The sequence below is a fragment of the Hyperolius riggenbachi genome, chromosome 1, assembly GCF_040937935.1.
Source record: "Hyperolius riggenbachi isolate aHypRig1 chromosome 1, aHypRig1.pri, whole genome shotgun sequence".
NCBI lineage: Eukaryota > Metazoa > Chordata > Amphibia > Anura > Hyperoliidae > Hyperolius > Hyperolius riggenbachi.
In genome coordinates, this window is record NC_090646.1 from 587,128,498 (window position 1) to 587,143,623 (window position 15,126).

At 43.9% G+C, this 15,126-nt stretch overlaps 2 protein-coding genes across 5 annotated transcripts in view; one reads left to right on the plus strand and one right to left on the minus strand.

Moving 5' to 3' along the window:
• Window positions 1-8,153, minus strand: part of ANKRD31 (ankyrin repeat domain 31) — a 249,855-nt gene extending 241,702 nt beyond the window's left edge. The window contains exon 1 of the mRNA XM_068248640.1: window positions 7,886-8,153. The gene's annotated coding sequence lies outside the window, so the exon portion shown is untranslated. The remainder of the gene's footprint in view (window positions 1-7,885) is intronic.
• Window positions 7,946-15,126, plus strand: part of HMGCR (3-hydroxy-3-methylglutaryl-CoA reductase) — a 41,673-nt gene continuing 34,492 nt past the window's right edge. For 2 of the 4 annotated variants that reach the window (XM_068248694.1, XM_068248676.1), the window contains exon 1: window positions 7,948-8,110. The gene's annotated coding sequence lies outside the window, so the exon portion shown is untranslated. Of the gene's footprint in view, window positions 8,111-8,224; window positions 8,374-15,126 lie in introns of those variants that run through there. The other 2 variants (XM_068248703.1, XM_068248685.1) reach the window with 2 other exon arrangements.

A 15,126-nucleotide genomic window follows, 5' to 3' on the forward strand; every position in this document is an offset into this window, starting at 1 on the left:
CAGAAGTAACACGGAAGGCCGCAATGAGCGGCCTTCCGTGTTTCGCTTACCTCGTCGCCATGGCGACGAGCGGAGTGACGTCATGGACGTCAGCCCACGTCCTGACGTCAGCCGCCTCCGATCCAGCCCTTAGCGCTGGCCGGAACTTTTTGTTCCGGCTACGCTGGGCTCAGGCGGCTGGGGGGACCCTCTTTCGCCGCTGCAGCGGCGATCAGGTAGCACACACGGCTGGCAAAGTGCCGGCTGCGTGTGCTGCTTTTTATTTGAGCCAAATCGGTTCAGCAGGGCCTGAGCGGCAGGCTCCGGCGGTACTGGACGAGCTGAGCTCGTCCAGACCGCTCAGCAGGTTAATGCCTCATAAAGCCACTCTTATGTAAACTCTCAGTTGATGCCAATGTACCAGTAAACACCAGTTCATGTTCATGTTTTAGGTTACTTTCACACAGGTGCATTGTGGTCCATTGTGTAGGGCATTATAATTGCAATGCAATTATATTGTTATGCTACTGATCACATTGGTGCATTGGAAGTACAATATGGTGTATATTTCAGGCATAACGCAATGCGTGCAGTACCACATTAGGCAGTGAAGCATACTTTCTACGTACTGTATGCGTCGCACCACAGACATTACGTGCAATATGACTTTTCCCTTCCATTGCTATCGTTTTCTTCCAGGGAACTCAACGCAACTCAGTAGTATAAAATATTCTGTGGGTGGTTCCTTTAAACCCTACTTGCAATGTCTGGGAAGTGCCTCCCTTACCAAGATACGCCGCTGCCACGTTAACAGACAGCCCTGACTGACTAAACCCATTAAACAACTGAAAAGACAGTCCAAGGTGGCAGCATGGCGGTGGAGGTAAAACTGTACTGCAGAAGACTTCCTGCATTACAAAAATGTGCTGCACCAGCTCAGGGACACCCTTGCCCTTGCAAAGCAGTCATACTTCTCCTCAGGCATTTCTCCAGTCCCATAACCCTAAACAACTTTTTAAAATTAACTCGAGGTGAGAAATATGGAGGCTGCCATGTTTATTTCCCTGGCCGTGCGCGTCCTTGTGCAGGCGATGGGAACGTGCGCGGCCAGGGCCATGCAGGCGCAGTGGCCATCAACCTGGAAGACGGTGATAATGAAACTGAGCCATGTTGCGGGACCAGAGGATCGTTCCGTGACAGCGTGGGCAGAAGCCCCAAGTAAGTGAAACTTTTTTTAATCCACACTTCAGGTTTCTTTTAAAGAGAACCCGAGGTGTGTTTAACCACTTTACCCCCGCGCGTACGTATTTCTCCGTCCCTTTTTCCATCCTTTAAAAACCAGGGACGGAGAAACACGTACTTTCCGCGTTCCCGACGCTGTCCGCGCTCCCGCTCGTAAACACGCCGCCCGCCGCTAGTAAAACCGCCGCCGCCCGCTCGCCCGGAGATCAATGAACGGGAAAATCCATTCCCGTTCGTTGATCTAAGCCCCACAATGACCCGCTGCTCTCCTATGGGCAGCGCGATCATTGTGAGAAGAAACTCACGTGTCCAGCCTCCTTATTCTTCCTCCAAGCTTCCGGAAGGAGGCTTGGAGGTCGCAATAAAGCAAAAAGTTACTGTGGCCATCTTGTGGCCAAATAGTAAACTACACCCTACACATTTTTCACATACAAATAAATGACTTTTACACACAAAATTAACTCATTACCTCCCACACTCCCCATTTTTTTTTTTTTTGTAATTAAAAAAAAAATCAAAAATTTACAATTAAAAAAAATACATAATTAGTTACCTTAGGGACTGAACTTTTTAAATATTTAAGTCAAGAGGGTATAACACTGTTACTTTATAAACTATGGGCTTGTAATTAGGGATGGACGCAAAACTGAAAAAAATGCACCTTTATTTCCAAATGAAATATTGGCGCCAAACATTGTGATAGGGACATAATTTAAACGGTTTTATAACCGGGACAAAAGGGCACATAAATTTCATGGGTTTTAATTACAGTAGCATGCATTATTTAAAAACTATAATGGCCGAAAACTGAAAAATAATTTTTTTTTCCCCACATTTTTCCTATTTTCCCATTAAAACACATTTAGAAAAAAATAATTCTTGGCATAATGTCCCACCTAAAGAAAGCCTAATTGGTGGCGGAAAAAACAAGATATAGTTCATTTCATTGCGATAAGTAATGATAAAGTTATAGACGAATGAATGGAAGGAGCGCTGAAAGGTGAAAATTGCTCTGGTGGTCAGGGGGTAAAACCCCTCAGTGGTGAAGTGGTTAAAGAATGTTATCTGCATACAGAGGCTGGATCTGCCTATACAGCCCAGCCTCTGTTGCTATCCCAAACCCCACTAAAGTCCCCCTGCACTCTGCAATCCCTCATAAATCACAGCCGTGCTGTGAGGCTGTGTTTACATCTGTAGTGTCAGTCTCAGCTGCTCCCCCGCCTCCTGCATAGCTCCGGTCCCTGCCCCCGTCCCTTCCCTCCAATCAGCAGGGAGGGAAGGGATGCAGGCGGGGACCGGAGTTCTGCAGGAGGCGGGGAGATCAGCAGACTGACACTATAGAGATAAATACAGCCAGCTCTGACAAGCTGTTTGTCAGCAGCGTGGCTGTGATTTATGAGGGATTGCAGAGTGCAGGGGGACCTTAGGGGGGTTTGGGATAGCAACAGAGGCTGGGCTGTATAGACAGATCCAGCCTCTGTATGCAGATAATATTCTTCAAACCCACCTCGGGTTCTCTTTAAAGAAGCAATCATTAAAAAAAAAACCTTTGGACTCTACAGTCCTCTCTATTGTCCACTCTCACTTCTTCCTTTTGCTTCCAAACTATTCAGAATCACAAATGTCTGACTTTCTCACTCTTTTTTGCAGCTCAGATGTTTCCTTTAATGATGTGAATAGCTTGTAGCTGATTAGCTTCTCTGAGGTTCTGTGCAAAGAATTCCTAGTTTAATAATGTAATGTAATTTATTGGTTACTTTTGCTGTGATTTTTGGTGATGAAAATGCATTTAGGGCCCAGTCACACTTGTGCGTTTTCAGAGCTATTTCAGCATCGCTGATACATTCCTAGTGCTTTGGGTCACCCTGAGCTGCTTGGTTACTCTGAAAATCGCTAGCGGTTTGAAAAATGGGTGTACACGAAAAGTATGTGGAAATGTTCTTATCTAAGCGAGTTGCGATTTGCTGAAACGCAAACGCGTTGCCTGCAGCATTTTCTGAGCGATTTTGAACGATTAGCGTTTCCATGTTAATTATAGGAACGCTGGAAAATCGCTCAGAAATCGTTAAACAACAGAGTTTTCCCAGCGATTTTACCCAGCCAACCTTGCAGATTACACATAAAAGGCTAATTGAACTAGAAATCGCAAAACGCTAATCGCTGGAAAAACGCTTTCTATACAGTGAAAAATGGCTGGGAAATCACTAGTAAAAACCACTGGAAAACTCCAGAAAATCACTCAGGGCCCGTTCACACTTAAAATCGCAGAACGCCGGCGATTACCGCCGGCGTTTTGCGGGAGTGATTTTCCTGCGATTAGCGGGGAAAAAAATCACTGGACACTGCGGTGGTTTTGGAGCGATCGCAAATCGCGGAACGCTCGTCGCCGGCAAACCGCTGCATGCATGCAGTGAGAACACTGCCACTCGCTACATTGTGTAGCGGTTCTTGCAGAACCGCTAGCGGTTTGCCGTGAGCAGGAATCGCGCGATTCCCGCTCAGGTGTGAACAGGCCCTCAGCGTTTGCATTGAGCGATTTCTAGTGTGAATGGGCCCTTATAATCAGTAGCGCAAAAGTAAACTTGGAGCTTTGATCAAATGATATTGTCTGGTCTGTCTTATTCATCAATCCCAATGCATCGTATTTGACTGTCTGTCAAGGCCACTGTGTGTTGTTGCAGTTTCCTTAGGACCTACGTTACCATCCTTTCAGCTGCGGCCAAATTTCAGTGCAGGGTGAAGCCGAGAGACGGCCCACCCTGCTGCAGGCAAACTGCTGGGTGGCGTTAATGCTATCCCCCCTCCGAGTTGTTGCAACTCGGGGAATACATAATTCAGGGTGAATTACTGATTTTTGTAGTTTGATCTTTTGCCGGCACTCAAATTAGTCACTGAGCGCCGATGCGCCCAAATGATCAGCGCATGGCTGTACCGACATTTACTGGTTTGTGAGAGCCCTGCCTAATTAAATCACAACTATGTGGCTAGTTACTGCAGACAAGCAGTGGCTGGATAGTGTAATGGTTAAAGTGAACCTGAACCAAGTAAAATTATGTAAAATAAACACAAGATGTACCTGCAAATGAATATTACATACTTACCTCACCATCAGTTCCTCTCAGAAGCTCGCCATTTTCTTCTAACGATTTCTTCCTTTTCCGACAAGATTTTGTTAAAAATGAAATATATCAGTTGCTATCAGTTATACATCAGTTGTTGTCAGTTATAACTGAAAGGACAACTGATGAGCATGTCCATGTTTCCCTGTGGATCAAGTTGGCGATATTACAGTTTAAAGGACCACTATCGCAAAAAAAGTAGGCAGTTAAAATCTGACAGAACCGACAGGTTTTGGGTTTCCTCCAAACCCTTTGCAGCTAACTGTCCCACGCTGACAGTAATTATGCGCCTGCGCAGTACGCCGCGGACAATGTGGGCTTCATTGACAGCGGCGCTTCACACAGGCACAGTAAGAAGGACGTCGAGGTTGGCCTCTGCACCGTGCGGGGACCCAGGGCTGGCTGTCTCTTCCTGTTCAGTAAGCCAGCACCTATTAGTCATTGGGCTAGACTCCCTAAAGCCTCTTTTCCACTGACAGCTGATAAGCAGTAAAATGCCTCTCAAACTCTCACAACTGCTTGCTGCTGCCGTGTAACTGCTTGTTGCTGCCTGGTAACTGCACAATGCTGCCTGGTAACTGCTTGTTGCTGCCTGGCAACTGTTTACTGTTGCCAGATAATTGCTCACTGCAGCCTGGTAACCGCTTGCTGAGCACACAGATCAACTGTCCAGGGCCTAAAGGTGCGTACACACATGCAACTATAGTCGTTTGAAACGATCGTTCCCTGATCATTTAAAAAAAACAACAAAGGGCTGTGGAGTCGGAGTCATGGAGTCAGTCGAGGCAATTTTGGGTGCCTGGAGTCGGAGTCGGGAAAAAATGCACCGACTCCTAATGAATTTAAACTGTAATTAAAATAGAAAAAATGATAAAATATTCTATTTCTCAGATAATAGTCATCATAAATAATTTATACATACAGTAATAGCTGTGCTTAGTCCACAAAAATAAAATAAACCAATCAAAATTAGTTACTTGTGCTGCTTCAATAAAGCAGTCCCCGTATTTTTAAAGACAAATATACATATCTGATTGTGACTGTACAGTATATATGATGTGTACACAGGAATCTCTTATGCTGGGAATACACGTTTCGTTTTTGCCTTCGATTAGTTCGGTAAACGAATCGAGTGTTGAAAACGTATGTGAAAATAGTCATAATCTCATTATAGTTTCGATTAATAGACCCCAAAAACGAACAACTAGTGATCGAACATGTTTGATATTATCTCTCTTTATCCATCTAATCGAGCCATTGGTAGGCTTGATGGCTGTTCAGATCGATTATATATTCGTTTATGCCGTCCGTCCCTGTACTACGTTTCGTTTCTTTGCAGCCTTCGATCATTGGAAAAACGAAACCATCAGAATCGAAAAGAAAAACGAAACCGTGGGTGGTGATATTAACCGTACGATCGATTATTTCGGGATCGAAAAGGACAAAAGGCACAATCGAAACGAAGGTTTAAACGAAGGCAAAAACGAAACGTGTATTCCCAGCATTATATATACGAAATAACATCTATGCTGTAAGAATAAAGCCTGATGTGTAGCCGTGTCACTAATAGAGATGGTCAATGAGATGGAAATAATTCTGCGTTGATGCTGATTTATGCAAATGTATGCACTCCCTTTGCTCATGAAATCAAATAATTTGATAGGTTGTTAAAATTTGGTTTGGTGACTACGAATTAAATGGTACCTAAGATGGATGAAAAGAAAAGTTTTATACATACCTGGGGCTTCTCTCAGCCCCCTTCAGGCCAATTAGTCCCTTGCTGTCCACCTCCACCACCCGGAGCTTCTGCTATGAGTCCCGGTAATTAGGCCAGTCAGCACAGTCCGGCCACGTGCTGCTCCTACAGCCAGGAGGATTCTGCACCTGCGCAATAGTGCTGCGCAGGTGTAGTACGCTCCCGGCGGCGGAGTGTGTGCATGCGCACTACGCCAGACTGGCTCAAGTACCTGGATTCATAGCAGAAGATCCAGGTGGTGGAGGAGGACAGCAAGGGACTGATTAGCCTGAAGGGGGCTGGAGGATGCCCCAGGTATGTATAAAACTTTAATTTCATCTGTCTCAGGTTTACTTTGTTACACAGTAGTACTATACTCTACATATGCACTCCCCACAGAGCTGCAGGGAATCCACTGAAAATGTTGTGCACATTGAACACAAAGGCGTTGTCTATCACCCATAAACCTGGTTCAGATTGTGCATGAAGAATGCATAATAGAGGAAGAATCTCCTTATTCCCCTGCAGAGTACCTGCACATCACTCTTACATGTATCCACAGTTACATTGCCTAGGGCCTGATAGATGTTCTTTGTTCCGGTCTGTACCTTTTTACAAATACTCTTACCAAGGACAAGTTTTAGTCTATGACTAGAGGGAATAAATATGGCAGTCTCCATATCCTTCTCACTTCAGTTGTCTTTTAAAATTCCTAAGCATTGGCAGTTAAGATACAAATTTTGCAAAAGTAGTACATCGTTAGAAAACGGTTGTTCGTACTAGGCTTGGCATGCGCATTTCGTTATATCTCCATAGAACCTTTCATTTTTATGCGCAAGCGCAACAGTTGCTTTTCGTGATGTAACATTCGTTCTATGAATGTGTCCTGTGACACGTTAATTGCTACATGATTATACCATAATTGTCATTTTAACAGGACAGAGTGTATTTTTGTATGTTTTGTCAACGCTATATTATGTAAATTTTCTACCTACAAACCTACATTATGAAATCTTGTACTGTGATGTAATATATACGTAACGTTAGTTTTACAATGTAACGTACGGTTTGAACCGTTCGTTACGTGCGGGCGGAACTTGCTATGATGTCACTTCCAGGAACAGTATGTGACATTGTTCCAGATCGTTCGTTAACAAACGATCAGATCGTTACACACCTTTTAAAGCTAACTTTACTTAGGTCATTCTTTCGTCAATTAAAAGATCGCTCATAACGAACGATCGTTGTCATATGTGTATACACTGCTACTGCCTACTGAGTGGGCTGGCTGCAGCTCTGTTGCTTTGAATCCGCCTGTAGAAAAGAGCAATATAAATGTTATTTGTCTGGTCTAGCAGACAAATGTTTGCTTGTTTTCCATGTTAGGAATGACTGATTTATTCAAACAGGTACGAAAAATCTGAAGAAAAAGTAGAACTGTGCCTAGCAACCAATTATCATACTTTATTTTTTATTTACGTCCTGACACCTGATTGGTTGCTGTGGGCAACTGCTCATATTTGCTGTATATAAAAATCAGTCCCTTTGCAGAATACCCAGACAGCTCATGGTGCCCCAGAACCATTCAACCTCCAGACCGTTATTTTTGTTTTCTTTCGAATGATCGCTGTGTTTGCTCTTCCCTCTTCCGAGAAAGCGTGACATGTCGTGGGTGAAGCAGCTAGCTGTAAGGTTGCCGTGTCCCCCTCGCTCCCGGCTCTCCCCTATTATTGGTTCCCAGACAGTGAGGCGAGATCGCCTTCTCTCACACGGATGCTCGTTGCCGCAGCAACCGGAATGACGAGCTCACCTGTGCGAGGCGCCTATTGGTCACAGGATCAGGCCACTAGCAGCCATGCAGAAGCAAGCCCCGCCCCTCAGCTGGAGCTGTGTCTCTGGGCTGGTCAGATGACGTGCTCGTTCACTCGCTTTGCGGCGGCGGAAGGGAGAGCTTCTTGTAAGTCACTGCCGCTTCCTTTGGTGCCAATCTCCCCGCCGCCGCCGGGCCAGTCAGGATAGATCCAGCTGCCTGAAGGTGAGTGTGTGGGCCTTGTACTGGTCACATCCGTGGTGTGGATTCTGATCAGGCACTGGCTAGGGCAGCCCTGGGCAGGGTCCGTAGGTTGGGTCCTCATCTTTGGAAGCTGCTTCCTGTGTGTAAAGGATGAGGTCACGACACGGCAACAACAAGGTCTGGAGGAGATATGAGGGGCTGTAGTGACCCTTGTTAGTTTTACTGGCTAGTTCACCCTAGTTGCCCCTGATTTTACTGGGGAACCGGCTGTGGTTGCTGGTTAGGTAAGTAACTTTCCTCAGGTAGTCATAGTATCTAATGTACGTGCTGTTAGGTTGCATTGGGGGGAGCAGCAACTGGAGGGGATTGTCACTGCTTTATATGATGTAAAGGGCTCCTCTGGTACTACAGTCGTGATTGTACAATCTTACCACAACTGTATGATGTGACAAACTACAAGGGAAGCTAACAAAGTATAAAAAAAATGGATTCCTCAGTAGAGTGAAGTCTCTAGATAATCCAGAGGCTTCCCAGATCCTCCTGTGTGATGGGACCATCTGAACATGTTTGACAAGAGCATGTATGTTTTTGCGTACAAGCGCAGCCATACTGCGTCTACACATCACTGTCCAGTAACATGAAGCTGGATGTGAACAGCCATTTCCTCCATGCTCGAGTGGCTTTAGGCTACTGCGCATGCATAAAGCATACTTTTGTAGGCCCAGTATGGCCGTGCTTGTACATAGTAGCCTGACCACAAACAGGAAGAGGGTCTTGTGCAGCAGTTGCGGGGGTCAGCGATGATCTGGTAAGCCTCTGGAGTATCAAGAGGCTTCCTATTAGGTAAATATCTGTTTGTTTTTCTGTCACAGGTTTGCTGTAAAGTATGTTCAAAATATATTCACTCAGCTCACCTTTGATCTGGTAAAATTGTACAATGTGTTGATGGGCAACTCAAAGATGATATGCATATAACGCACCGGCCCTGCATTCTGTCATATCGCTCCACCCAGCTACTTTTTCATGCCATCTGGCTGGAAAATCTTTCTGGGGAGAACACTGTGCACTTTATCAATTGAAAGGGTGTGTTAGAAAATATGTTGACCAGATGAGGAGGAGCAGAAGGAATGGGCATCGCACCTTGGACTGAATCAAATGGCACAATGCAAGTGGTTAAATCAAATCTCTATTAGGTCTGATTGAGTGGACACTCACTTCTATCCAATGGGTTTCTGATCTGGTAGAAACAGTTGTATGTGGTCCGGTGTTAAAGTGTGTACACATTTTTTACTCATGTTGGGGATCGGGACCCGAACACCTTGGGTGACACCACTGGGCTGGTCTGTACAGACGTGTGTCAGCTGTGGAGCTGACAACACGTTCTGTTGCTATGCTGGGTGCGGAGGGATGACTGAGTGGTCCATGCGTGATGTCGGGTGGGTGAGCGGCGTGCACAAAGAAGTTGTCCGTCGCTCGACCAAGTTGATCCACCTGGCGGATCGCTTGTGGAGCGGAGGTTGGAGGCTGCTGTGCATGCCTGTCTTTAGTCAGGTGTGTGTCTAGAGGGCTTTTAGTCATGGAGAAAATCTGAAGACAAAACAGAAATTCTTTAAAGGAGAACTGTAGTGAGAGGTATATGGAGGCTGCCATATTTATTTCCTTTTAAGCTATACCAGTTGCCGGGTAGCCCTGCTGATCTATTTGGCTGAAGAAGTGGCTGAATCACACCTGAAACAAGCATGCTGCTAATCTTGTCATATCTGTCAAAATTGTCAGAGAAACCTGATCTGCTGCATGCTTGTTCAGGGTCTATGGCTGAAAGTATTAGAGGCAGATGATCAGCAGTATAGCCAGGTAACTGGTATTGCTTAAATGGAAATAAATATGGCAGCCTCCATACACCTCTCTCTACAGTTCTTCTGTAAGTAAATAACTTTGACTGTCCTATACAAAATTTCCTTGCAAACTTTCAAAACTTTTTTTCTTTTCAGGCCTGATGCCGAGCTGGGTCTGGTAGCAATTGATTGTTGTTGCCCTGTGTATGGCTAGAAAGGAAGCTTTACTTTGTAGCAAAGTACATAGGTTAGGTTACTTACCACTCTGGTTACATCATCCCTGTGCATAGAGATGAGGTTTTATTTCAAGTTGATAGATTTTTAGCTGCTGAAACCAGAATTGAGGGGCTGAACTGGAACTTAGTAAATCGTGGTTATCTTCCTAAAAGCTTGATTGATTAGCTAAAAGTGCTGTTTCTAGTAGTTGTGGGAGTGTGTGAATGTTGAACAGACCACCCCTGTCTACCCCAATAGCAAGTGTGCATGGGGGAGAGATAAACAAGGGGTGGGTGGGGGGGGTGGCGAGAGATATGTCCTGTACACACTGTGCTATTTCCTGTTGGATTGAGGAGTCGATTTGATAATTTACAATTGGTCGGATTAACTCGACATTCGATAATAACGCAATCTATTTCCCATTTACTTCTGCGGAGTATTGATCACATTCTAGATTGGGAGTTGATTTGTTTTTAACTTTTTGTTTTATAAGCAGTAGGTTTGGCAGAGATTTTTTAGTAATTAAATGAACATCCTTCATAGAACAGAAGGCAGTGTTTGCTTCAGATTATTGTCAGCGCCATATTGAAATCTAGACGGGCCCTGCCCAGCAGAACTCTGGCAATCTACAGTCGCCATTGTTCCTGTGACTGCTCTACTCAGCAGTCTTTTATATACACAGTTATATTTGTTAATAAACTAAAGACAATATTCTTCATAAACAATTGCATCCAATATATAAAGGCTTGCATGGGTTTGTAGCTGTAAATAGATCAACTGCTTACAGGAGTTGTAAATAATTTATTATTAATAAGATCGTTTCTTTAATATGTGTGTGTGTGTATGTATAATATATATATATATATATATATATATATATATACTCTCTATCTCAAATGTGCAAAGCTAGTAATGTTACATTTAGGGTCTGTGCTTTTGTTTTATACCAGTCACCTGTTATAAATATTTTAATAGTTTGCATTAGATTTTCAAGCAGTGTCATTACAGTTTCAGTAATATGACACACAGGTCCTGTGCTTTAATAGCCTTCATCTTATCTGTTATAAATATTTTATTTGACATTTCTATTAGATTTTGTAACAGTGCCCTTGTAATTTTAGTTTCATCAGTTGTGCATGATGAAACTGCAAGGTGTGTTTGTTTCATTGAAGTTCTAACTCCCAAGTTACATGTCGTCTTATCTTCTTTGAGTGTCTTAGTTGGGGTTAATCCGAAAATCATTCAGAAGCTGATCAGTGTCAGTCCGTCCCCATGTCAGTTGTGTGAGCATGTCAACCTTTTTGTGCCATAAATATGAATTGAAAACCTTCTGGCTTTACTGACGCCATCCTTGTATCTATTGAAATAATTGCTTTGAAGGTTTATGGCTTTTGCATACAGATGTGTCCTCTTTCGGCTACCTTTGTCTAAAAATAGTATTCTCCTTTAAAAAAACAGAGTAACCAAGCGGCTCAGGGTGACCCAAACCACTGATATAAAACCATTTGTGCTTATTTCCATAAACTATTTCTATATATAGTACATTAACTTAAAGGGAAGGTCCAAGCAAAATAAAAAAATGAGTTTCACTTACCTGGGGCTTCTACCAGCCCCATGCAGCCATCCTGTACCCTCGTAGTCACTCACTGCTGCTCCAGTCCCCCGCTGGCAGCTTTCCGACCTGGGAGGTCGGCGGGCCGCATTGCGTACATTTTTACGCATTCCCGCTAGTGCAGGAACATTAACATATACATTTCTACGCATTACTGGTTCAATGCTTAAATTTTTACGCATTGAACCAGTAATGCGTAAAAATGTATGTGTTAATGTTCCTGCACTAGCGGGAATGCGTAAAAATGTACGCAATGCGACCCGCCGACTTCCGAGGTCGGCAAGCTGCCAGTGGGGAACTGGAGCAGCAGCTAGTGACTACGAGGGCACAGGATGGCTGCATGGAGCTGGTAGAAGCCCCAGGTAAGTGAAACTCATTTTTTTATTTTGCTTGAACCTTCCCTTTAATAATTCCACATAAACATTCTAAAACAAATGCAGTATGAAAAACTTAGATGATTTATTTTATAAATGTCTTTAGAATATTACTCATTTGAAATGATACATGAGCGTTGTGTGTGTAAATGGCCAAGAGACCCCCTTGTTCTCGGCCACTTCTACACACAAAGCTTTGTGATTCAGCAAACCTGAACCTGATGGTCCTATCATAGCTTAGAGAGGATTGCGGACAGTGAAATGAATTGGTGAAGCCATGTGACTGCAATATTGTGGAACCATGCTTTGCAGTTTTGTATTAAGTCTAGGGTGTCTTATGCTGGGAATACATGGTTCGTTTTTTGATAGATAATTTCCGACATGTCCGATCTCCGGCCCGATCATTTCGCCGCTCGATTCTGCATTGAAGACAATACAAAAAGATGTGAAAAACGAGCGGAAGATAAGAGAATTGCCTGCAGAATCGAGTGGCAAAATCGAGCCGTGTATGCCCAGCATTAGATTAATTACACAGCGTGTGTGTGCCCATGCAGGCATACAGTAGCAGTACTAACCTTTCAGTAGTGTTCTGATGTAATCCAGACAAGGGTAGTAAACCTGTCACTTGTTAGCTGACCCTTTTATTATCACAGGCCAAGGTTGCTGGATCTCTTACCTGGCCATATGCTATGCAGTGTTGGCCTAATCCAGTGAATGGTCATTTACTGCTTGTTCAGAAATTGATCAGGTAGTGGTGGTCACTACACCAGCTTGTTCCACTTGATTTTGACTAAATTAACAGAAGATTTGTTTAAAAACCCAACAGAAACACCTTTTTAGTTTTGTTCAAAGCTATGCAGCTCTTGAAAGCAGGGCTGTGGAGTCGGAGTCGTGGAGTCGGAGTCGTGGAGTCGGGCAATTTTGGGTGCCTGGAGTCGGAGTCGGGAAAAAATGCACCGACTCCGACTCCTAATGAATTTGTAACTGTAATTAAAATAGAAAATATGATAAAATGTTCTATTTCTCAGATAATAGTCATTAAAAATAATGTATATATACAGTAATAGCTGTGCTTAGTCCACAAAAATGAAATAAACCAATCAAAATTAGTTACTTGTGCTGCTTCAATAAAGCAGTCCCCGTATTTTTAAGGTCAGATATACATATCTGATTGTGACTGTATATATGATGCGTACACAGGAATCTCTTATATATACTAAATAACATCTATGCTGTAAGAATAAAGCCTGATGTGTAGCTGTGTCACTAATAGAGATGGTCAATGAGATGGAAATAATTCTGCACTGATGCTGATTTATGCAAATGTATGCACTCCCTTTGCTGATGAAATCAAATAATTTGATATGTTATTAAAATTTGGTTTGGTGACTACAAATTAAAGGGTACCTGAGACGGATGAAAAGTAAAGTTTTATACATACCTGGGGCTTCCTCCAGCCCCCTTCAGGCTAATCAGTCCCTCACTGTCCTCCACCACCCGGATCTTCTGCTATGAGTCCTGGTAATTCAGCCAGTCAGCGCAGTCCGGCCGCATGCCACTCCCACAGCCAGGAACATTCTGCACCTGCGCAATAGTGCTGCACAGGTGTAGTATGCTCCTAGCGGTGGAGTGTGTTCATGCGCACTACGCCAGACTGGCTCAAGTACCTGGACTCATAGCAGAAGATCCAGGTGGTGGAGGAGGACAACGAGGGACTGATTATCCTGAAGGCGGCTGGAGGAAGCCCCAGGTATGTATAAAACTTTAATTTCATCTGTCTCAGGTTTACTTTGTTACACAGTAGTACTATACTCTACATATGCACTCCTCACAGAGCTGCAGGGAATCCACTGAGAATGCTGTGCACATTGAACACAGAGGTGTTGTCCGGTTTGTACCTTTTACAAGTACTATTACTAAGGACTAGTTTTAGTCTAAAGGGAATAAATATAGTAGTCTACATATCCTTCTCACTTCAGTTGTCTTGTAAAATTCCTAAGCGTTGGCAGTTATGAGACGAATTTCATGTTACATACTTTTAATCAACAAAATTGTAATATGCAAATTAGAGGAGTCGGAGTCGGTGGATTTTTGGACCGACTCCACAGCCCTGCTTGAAAGCACATGCGTTAATGGATCACTAGTGTTGACCAATAGATTTCCCATCAAGCTTATGCTGAACCAGACCTCCTGTGTAATGCTAGGCATACACCTAGCCAATTATGCGCCGGATCGAGCCGCTGGCTCGATGCCGGCGCATCCCCGCTCGTCCGCGCATGCGGGATCGAGCGGGGAATCTATCCGGCAGGTCATCGGACCTGTTGGATATTTTCAATCGAGCCACCAGTGGCTCGATTGATAAGGACTGAAAATGTCGTGAATGCCGGCATAAGGGACTGAAGGAGATCAAAAAGCCTCTGTTAGTGATGATCAAATAATTCTTGCAAACGTCTCACCTAAAAAGATAAAGAGACCTAGCCTATCAAGGCCAGCAGCTGATGATCACTTAGCTGGTTACTTACCCAATAGCTAGAGGACGATTGGCTAAAAGTAATGGCTCCCTTGGGTCAGTGTAGATTTTCATATTGGAAAAATCTGATCTGATGAACAACATGTACAGCTGCAAGCAAGACGTCATCATACATAACCCACACATGCTAGCAGTGAACCAACCTTTAATTTTTTGAATTTTCACCTACTCTATAATAGGCAGCTAAGATACCAGGATAGTAGTACTACTGTGTGTACATCAGTGTTAGGGCTAGTTCATACTGGGAGCTTTTTCAGTGCTTTGCTGATAGCCGGCAATCAGCAAAGCGCTGCTCCTTAATGTATCCCTATGGATACATTCACACTGCAGTGTTTGCGATCAATCACAAACGCACTGAATGCCGCGTTTTGGGGGTGATCGTGCTGTGATTCTTCTATTGAACAGGAATCACAAGTACAAATCGGCGCTGAATCGCAAGATAGCATAGAAGTGTATGGAAAACGATCAGA